The following is a 9183-nucleotide window of genomic DNA, read 5'->3' as shown; positions in this document are numbered from 1 at the left end:
GAGGCAAGTCCCCCAGAAGGACTCCACTGAGACCTGGGGGCGAGTGAGCCCCAAGCCTGGATGGGGCTCTGGGGGGTCTGCCACAGCACGTGCTACCCACATTGCCTTCATGTGGCCATCACCCCAAACCTGAGGACAGCCCTTCCCAAGGGTTTCTCATTGCAAGGGCTTTCTGCTGGCAGCAGGGGGGCCTGGGAATAAGGGAGAGGGGAGCAGTTGCGGGGAGACATGGAGGGGAGGGGAGAGGTGGGCGGGGACGGGGGAGGGAGGGGGTGGGGAGGGGTGGTGGGGAGGGGTGGTGGGGAGGGGAAGGGAGAAGGAAAGGTGGGTGAGGGAGGGAGAGGGGGCAGGGAGGGAGAAGTGGGGCTGGGAGGGGAGAGGTGGGCGGGGGAGGGGGAAGGGGGCAGGGGAGGGGAGAAGTGGGCAGGGGCAGCAGAATGTGCGGGACCCTCTGCATAGGCCTCGCTGTGCAGGAGTTGCTGGGGTGCTTCCTGAGCCCACCCCACTTCCTGAGCTGCCCGCTCCCACCCCCTCGGGAGCCATTTTCCCGTCCAAGTGCCCGTAAACATCTTGCTCAATCTGCTTCCTCAGCAGCACTTGGAGGAGCCAGCTCCTCTCCCTTGCTCACAGGGCGGGCCTTTCCAACCAGCCTTTGCAGGGCCTGAGCCTGGCGGGGGTGTGCCCGCAGGGATGTGGGGAAGGGGTGGCCGGGGGCACGATGACACCGCCCGTGGCACTTGACTTTCCTGCGGTGTGGGTGTGTGGTGCGTGCGTGTGTGTGCGCGTGGTGTGTGTGCACATGGTGTGTGTGTGTGTGTGCGTGTCACTGCGGAATGCTGCCAGAGCAATTTGGTTTCCAAGGAAACGGTGTGAAGGTGCGGGCTTCTGCGCTCCCGAGTGAGAAATACATGTCATCCGGAGCCCAGGCGCCCAGCTGGAGGCCAGCCAATTACTGCCCACTCGGCACACGGAGAGCCTTGCCTGTCACGGAGCTGGCCGGGGGCCAGGGGGCTGGGGTGCCCCAAGCCCTGCCCCAGGAGAGGCCCCTGCTGGTGGCGGGGGGGGAAGCACTGCAGGAGTGGGGGCCGGGTCGAGGGGTAAGGATTGATCCGAAGCCACTGAAGCCCCCCGGGGTGAAAACCGGTAACCTACCTTCCAAGCCCACCAGCTCCCCCCGCCCCATGGCTGCAGGGTGGGGGCGCCAGGCAGGCAGGCAGCAGGCCATCCCGGGCCCCACTCCACCGCTAATTATTTTCCATGATGAACATGTTATTATGTCTTACACTCGAAATAATCAATTTGGATTCACCACTTTGATGAGTTAATGGGCACTTGGTGGGTGTCATTTGAGAATCTCTCTGCAAAGTACGGTTCTATTTTTAACAGCAGCGACATCGGGTACACAGAGGGCAAGCTAAGCATGCAGGAGTTCCCACCTCCCCTCTCTCCCTCTCTCCCACCCCGACTCTCCCTCTCCATGTCTCTCACCTCCAACACCACCACCTCCTGCCCCTCTGGGCTGGGGCCCCGTGGACCAGTGAAAGCCAGTGAAAGAGTTCCAATCCCTGTGCCCAAATCAGGGACCCCCCCCACCCCCCGGCTAAGCCCTTGATGTCTGCTATAGATGGGATATTTGTGTCTTTGTGGGATTCATAGCTTGAATCCTAACCCCCAGCGAGATGGTATTTGGAGGTGGGGCCTTTGGGAGGAGATTAGGTCATGAGGGTGGAGCCCTCATGAATGGGATTAGTGCCCTGATGAAAGAGGCCCCGAGAGCTTCCTCATCCCTTCCTCCGTGTGCGGACACAGTGAGAAGCAGAAAGAGGACCCTCACCAGACTCTGAATCTGCAGGCACTTTGATCTTGGACTTCCAGCCACCAGAGGTGTGAGAAATACAGGTCTATGGTCTAAGTCTCCAGTCTGTGGTGGGGTTATGACTTCCCGGACACACCAGGAGGATGTGCCATTAGCCTGCCGAATCCACCAGATGTCTTCAGAAGGCAGTTTCGATCGATAATTCCATTTCTCTTGGGAGAACACTGAGGCTCTGGCATTTGAAACTGGAGAGTCTGGCCTCATGCCCAAGGATGTCTGCACTATCTATCCCAGTATCCCAACCTAATGTTGATGAAACAAGCAGCAGAAGAATTTCAGTAGATGGAACTGTTTCTTTGCAAAGGCCGACAATGGAAGAATTAGATGAGAGTCATCAGACGCTGCAGGGGAGTGTGGACAGAGTGGGCTGAGCAAGGGGGCTAAAGCTCATCATCCAATGGCGCCAACACCCGGTGGGCCAGGGCACCCCTGCCCCTACACACCACAGACTCACCAACATCCACGCTTCCGAAGTGACCCTGGCCTGGTTCCTGTGGGCACCTGCTTTGCGGGGCTTGGACATCTGTCTCTGGTCTTCCGAACCTTAGGAAGGATGGAGCCCGGTTGGCTGCCTCTCTAGCATTCCAGCCCTCTTCCCAACAGCCTCCAGCTCTCACGGTGGGGATCTCTCCGCGTCCCAGGAACCTCACTCTGTTGCTGGGTCCAGAGGTAAAGCACATGACACAGGCTGTCACCCTATATATTTCCCATCCCTTTGTCACAGTGATTAGCCCAAAGGTGGGCATGTTAACCGATGCAGCTTCATTAATGCAAACTCAGAACCCTCGCTTGGAATGTTGGAACAAAGAGGCTCTCTCTCTCTTACTGGATATGACCATGAAACCATGGAGCCCTGAGGAGCTGCCAGCAGCTACCTGGGACCTACCAGAGGCAGAAATTAGAGATGAAAACACAAACCTTGTGCGCACACGGGCCCATGCATTATAGCTTCCATGGTTCTTGTGTGTCAGAAGGTCCTGGTTCCGCACACACGGGGCACCCTCGGGAAAAGTGACCAGCAGATGGCCCCAGTTCAGCTTGTTCTTCAAAAGCTGGGCAGCTCTAAGATCTGCTTTCTCCATTCGAGAAGAGCAGGAGACATCCGGACAGGCCAAAGAAGAGAGGCCCACTGTTTCAGCCAACTCCTTAGGAAGCCAGATGGTCTGTCCTCTGGCCCCCTCCCAGGCAAATCCTAGTTTCTCTGCAGTTCCACATGTGGAGGACCCGATTCTCTTTGTGCCCTGTTTCATTTCCGTGTCTCCTGGCCACAGCCCACCCAGGAGGGAAGAGGAGCATGGAAATTCTGGCATAGCATTTCTCTCCATGGTGCCTGAGCTGTTACGCCTGCAGAATTGGCAAAAATCCTCACTCAAGTGTTTGCTGGGTACTGGGGGTTCATAGGGTTTTTTAGAACTCATGAAAGCCAACATTACAGTGAGCTCTCCAGGGCACCTTTCCAAGAACCGAGGTGCTGTATGGGGGGGGGGAAAGGGGGCACCCAGAGAAAAGCAATTTTGCACTTGTTGGTGTTGTGAATCCTAGGGGCTCCCCCAAGCTCATAAAATACAGGGCTGGAGATGCCTGCAAAAGTATGCAAACCCCAAATTCAAGATATGACCCACAGGAAACCTGAGGGGGTATGCAGACCTACCACTCCAATGCTGGTAGGTAGACTCATTGAGGAGCCTCATCTCTGCATCCCAGACACGCAGATTAAGCAGGTGCGGCTCTCAGTGAGGCTGTCCACAGGGACCAACAGGCTGGTGTCCCCAGAGCTGCCCCTACTCTCCAGTACCTGCCAGATGAGGGGACACTCTGTTTTTGGTACTGTCTGATGCGTTCAGCTCTATGGTCAAAGACAGCCTCACTCGTGCTGGATAAAAGTCTCGGGGGGGGGGGGGGTAGGGGGACCTCCAAGGAGGAACAGAGTAGAATTCAAAGAAGCAAGATCCTCAGGAACATACAATCTCCCCAAGAAAGGAATGCCAGGAATGTGCCCACCATAGCAGGAAACAGCAGGGAAAATGGGAGCTACCATTTGAGAACATCACCTTCCCAGTCTCCAAAGGCAGAGCTTCATCAACATTTTTTAACAGGTTAGGGGGAAAAAGACTATGGATTGAACAGAAAGTCAAACCCTACAGGTGTGGAATAAGTCACAATTGACAAAGAACACAGGTTTCACATATTCATTAAAGCTCGGGCATTAGCACCTCACCCTATCCATGTAACACGTTTCTGGTATGGTGCTCGGTGTCTAGAAAACCACTAGACAGGTGGAAAGTCCTCAGTAGAGGCAAGTTGGCATCATTATTGCCACCTGTTCAAAAAATATCTCATACGTGTGTATATGACCCAGAAGCAATTTCCTGACAAGTTTCTAAAAATATTTTATATGAAGAGTATTGTGGGTTTTGAACTCATTTGATAAAGATATGAAATGCGCAACACTTCCCAAGACTGTGGGAACAACTGACTGACATAGGAAAGATGGAAATGAAACCAACAAATTTCAATTAAAAAACACACACACACACAATTGTCAGATGGGACTGAAAAACAAGGATCTTGGTTTAGTAGTGCAGCCCCCCATCTTGCTTCCTCTGGATGGATCTACATATCTTTGCGAGGCCTTGTTTCCATCTAGGATCACCACAAACAACTGTTGACGTAAACAACTTAAGAAGGAGACCTTCAAGTCACATTAAGCATTAAGCCAAATTTTTCAAAACTAATGAAGGATGGTCAATTTATTTTCTATAAAGCATGAAGGCTTTATAGATAAAGTGGGGAAAGGACAATCTTTTAAAGAAATGGTCTACCAACTGGACACCCATAAGCAAAAGAGATGAATCTCAACCTATATCTTTCACCATATATAAAAACAAACTCACAAGGAACACAAACCTAAACTTTTAGAAGAAAACATGAAAGAAAATCTTGGATTAAGGGAAGATTTCTCAGATACAAAATAAAAAGCCCACTCCATAAGAGAAAAAAAAAATAATGAGCTGGACTTCTTCTGCACTAAAAACTTGCACTCTTTGAGAAACATTGTTAAGAACACAAAAACACAAGCCTCAGACTGGGAGCAAATGTTTGCAAAACATATTTCTGTTCAAGGACTCATGTCCAGGATATTTAAAGAACCTTCAGAACTTTAATAAGGCAAAATAAACAATCCAATTTTTAGAAGTAAGCAACAGATTTGAAAAGACACTTCAGTGGAGAAGGTATATGGAAGGTAAATAGGCACACGAAAAGATGCTCAGTGTCATTAGCTGTCAGGTGGAGGATGTGGGACTCTCGTCCTGCTGGTGGAAGAGCCGGGCTGGGATGACCGTTTGGAGGCACACACTCGTGCGACCCAGCAATCCATACTGTGCTTCCACACAAACCTGCATGGCAGTGTTTACAACAGCTTTACTCATCATCATCAAAAACGGGAAACATCCTGAATGTCCTTCAACTGGTAACAGATAAAGAAGCAGCGATAAATCGTACAACAGGATACTACTCTGCAATAAAAGGGAACAAGCCTCCGTGCACTGAGCGCAGATGACGCACAAATGCATCTGTTACGTGAAGGAAGCCAGACCCAAAAGGCTACATACTGTAGGAGTCCACTCATAGGACATTCTGGAAAAGGTAAATAAAACTATAGGGAAAGATGACAGATTATTCGTTTCCAAAGACCAAGGGGAAGGGAGCTTTGGACTGGGCTAAGGGAACTAAGTGTTACACAGCTTGATTGTGGTGCTGTTTACTTAATTGTATGCATTCATCAAAACTCACAGGGCTGGCCACTAACAAGGGTAAATTTTACTGCATGCAAATTATACCCCAGTAACCAGAATTAAAAAAAAAAAAAGAATATGAATCAGACTGACCTCATTAAAATATAAATTTGTAACAGGAAGGTAACATTTATTATCAACACACGTGGCATGTGTTCAAGTCAGGGTGCTAATGCCAAGTCAATAATTAGCATTAAGGCTCTCTGGCATCTCCTGCACGGGAGGTTCATACCATCCATTGAGAGGGTAGCTGGGCAGCACAGGTGCCAACATCCTTGTGGGTCATCCAGCGTGCTGAGAAATACGGAGGGCCCAGATGGGGGGCAGCTTAGGAGAACAGATGGGGAGGGTGGGGGAGGGGCCAAGCAGAGGAGAGGTGGGGACTTCAGGAAGAATGTGTGCAGAGAGGCGTGTTGGGAGGGAAGAGTTGGAGGCCACCTGAGTGGCGCTGGGTGCCACTTAGCAGCCCACCACCATCCCGGCTGTCTGCACCGTCAGGATTATGTGAACAAAGCAGGCAAAGCGCTGAGGTCTAAGCACCACGAGTCAGTTCTCCCCCCCCACTGGGGATCATCTCCGCCCATGAGCAAATAAACTAGTGACCCCATCACTCCAAACTAAAAGGGGTCACCTGCCCCTTGATCTCTGTGTAGTTTGACCGAAGACAAATAAGTTCTCCTGTTTGTTTAAGGCAAGGTCTGCAAAGCCCAGAGCCCTGGGAAGAGACCTTCTTCCCTCCACTTAAAGTAACAGACTCCCCACACATCCCTGGCGCCCTAGGGGCAGGACAGAGGAGGCTCAGTTCTCTCCTGTCCATGCTCAGGGCCACCACGCAGTCTACTCTTCAAACACAGGCATCTTGCTTTTATTAAGTGAATGTACCATCACCTGGGAGCATGTGTTCCAGCTTCTAGGATGTTTCCAACCTTCAGGAGAGTTGCCTGGCCCACAGCAATCCTGGGTACAGAGGTGATACTCGGGGAGCAAAGAGACAGAATGCCAAATGGACAGACAGAGGCCCGACCCTGGGAATTTGGAATTGACATGCACAGAGATTCAGTCTTGCTCTGAGGGGCTGGTCCGTGCATTTACCTACAGAGAGACCAGAGGACTGGTCAGTGACTTGCTGAACTAGGGTATCACGCGCAGCTCCAGAGACACTCCCATTCTTACAATCAACACCCTTCTTGCTTCTGTGAGCTGGCTCTGGCAGTCTCTGCTCCTTGAGGAATTATTTCCATTTTACTGATAAGCTCTGAGGCACTGGCAAGTGAAGTCAGTTAGGGGACAGCCGAGGGAGAGCCAAGCTCAGATAGGTTTGAATCAGAAATCTATGTTCCCAAAATAGTGCTCTTGGCAGGGCAGCTTCCAGAGAAATCTCCCCATTTCTAAACTCTTCCCAGGACCTTCCCTGGGGTTCTCAGCCCTGGCTGCCTGTCAGAATCAACTATGGGGCCTTGAAAAGGGACCTGACCCCTACAGAACCACACACACCTGGCCCTCTGCCAGAGGAGAGCACAGGTCAGTCCTGGGAGCCCCTGGACATACCCACAGGATCCAGCCTCAGAACTGGTCAACTGTCTCCATTTCTTTAGGGACTCCAGAACCCCAAGCCATGCTGAGGAAAGGGCAGGAAGGGGGCAGGGCGGCGGGGGGAGGGGGCTGGGAAAGCAGGGTACATTCCGGGAGGCAGACAGCTCAGGAAGGAGGATGCTCACAGAGACCAGAGACCAGAGCATGGAGATGGGGGCGGGGGGAGGGGGCCGCCTCCCAGGCCAGAACGGGTGGGCAGGGCCTGCTTGCGAATGCCCACCTGCGGAGAGGGTGGAGCATGGGGACCAGGCTCACAGGTGGTGGTGACAGGCAGGAGAAAGGTGTAGAAGCTGCGGGTGAATCCTGCAAAGTAAGACAAGGCCAGAAAGACCCTGATTGCTCCCCGCTGAACTCACCTCCCCCACCCAGTACCTGGTGCGGGTTTTTATTTGGGAAGAACTGGCTGTTACTATACCACCTATTTGTTTTCCCCTGGAAACACGGGGCTGATCTCCTCCCCGTAGTCCCAAGTCCGGTGAGACTTCACCCGAGGCCGCAAACAGCTGAGCTGTGGAGCATGGCTTCTAGGGAAGCCGGGAACTACGGCTCAGAGGGGAGACAGTCACAAGAATCTTTCCTTCTAACTGCCCCTCAAACTCTCTTAGGAAGCAGCAAAAATGCTGTTGTCTTGCGTGTAAGGCTCTGGCTGACCCAGATAAGATGGGCTCCCCATAACCCCCAAGGCCCTGTGCCTCTGGGTCAGTGACTTTGACACAAGGACTGCAGGGCGCCGGGGATTAAGCTAAGCTTCTGTTAAGTCCCCGACCTTCCAGATAACATCATCCAAACCAAACCCACGGGACGTTGTGGTTCTCCTCCCAACACAAATGCATCTTAGACTCTGCCAAGGTTGTCAGCCTACGCCCACGTCTGTTTCCATCCCTCTACCTCCGGGGACGGCTGAGGGTCCCAGCATCGGGGACTCGCGCATACACACACACCTGAGACACGGAAGCCAAGGCAGCCACCTCTCCGAAGCAGGCTGGCTTTCATCTGAACCGGTCACTTCCGGCCCTGGGGAGGGTTGTAAAGACCGCGGGCGCCCACATACAGGGCCAGGACCACCTGGGACAGTCTCTACTGCAACTGACGTCCTGCCCCCTTTCCAGCTTCTGATTGGCTGACACAGCCGTCCATCACCAACCCAGGGAGCCAATCGGGTGACAGGCACGTGACTGCACACGTGGCGCCCACGTGCCCCGAGCAGTCACGTGACTACACTTCCCAGCAGAGGATGTGTGTCCCGCCCGGTACCCAGTCGCGGGTGGAGGGAGCCGCACAGCTCCTGTAACGTAGGGACAGTTTCGCGGTGATGGGATGCGAGGAGTGGCCCGTCCTCAGTGGAGGGTCAGGGTTCTTCCCAGAGAGATGATGCCCCCTCCCCGCAGAGGGACACTTGTTTGCCAAGTATTTGTCTTCGCATCCAGCCTTGATCCCCGGCGAGGGCGAGGCCGAGCGGGGGTCCCCGCACCACCCCGTCTGCTCCAGTCTTTGCACCTGCAGCTTTAGCGGCGGACAGACGTGGCATTGCGGTCACACACACACACACACACACACACACACACACACACGCCCGCCTCACGGCAGCCTCTTTCCATCTCTGGCACATCCACAGCCAGCCTCATCCTCAGCATTTCGGAACTCCGGGGAGGCAGTTCATGGAAACTCCGCTGGCCGGGGCGCGGGGTCACGCTTCACGAACCCCACTGTGCCCCGATCAGCCCGTGACCTTGGGCATGTCCTTGAATCTCCCTGGGCCTCCTTCTCCTCCTCCAGGAGGTGAGCAGGGTGAGGCTGCTCGGTTTCCGTGGCCTCTCTCAGCTCCGAGGTCTGCGCATTTGCTTCCAACACCTCTGTACCTTCTCCCTTAGTCCAAATCTGGAAGAGAGTCATCTGCTGTTTATGAAAATGCTTGTG

General features: G+C 53.3%; 1 long non-coding RNA gene across 1 annotated transcript; it reads right to left on the bottom strand.

Annotated features, from left to right (window-relative positions):
* Positions 1-5811: 5811 nt before the first annotated feature.
* On the bottom strand, positions 5812-8340 carry LOC113939782. Its single transcript, XR_003525348.2, has 3 exons — positions 8208-8340; positions 7487-7569; positions 5812-6765 (listed from the first exon to the last, which is right to left on the bottom strand). It is a non-coding gene; the product is annotated as an uncharacterized LOC113939782 (long non-coding RNA).
* Between the last annotated feature and the right edge of the window lie 843 nt (positions 8341-9183).

This window comes from Zalophus californianus, chromosome 16 (assembly GCF_009762305.2).
Source record: "Zalophus californianus isolate mZalCal1 chromosome 16, mZalCal1.pri.v2, whole genome shotgun sequence".
NCBI lineage: Eukaryota > Metazoa > Chordata > Mammalia > Carnivora > Otariidae > Zalophus > Zalophus californianus.
This window is presented reverse-complemented; position numbering and strand designations above follow the sequence as displayed.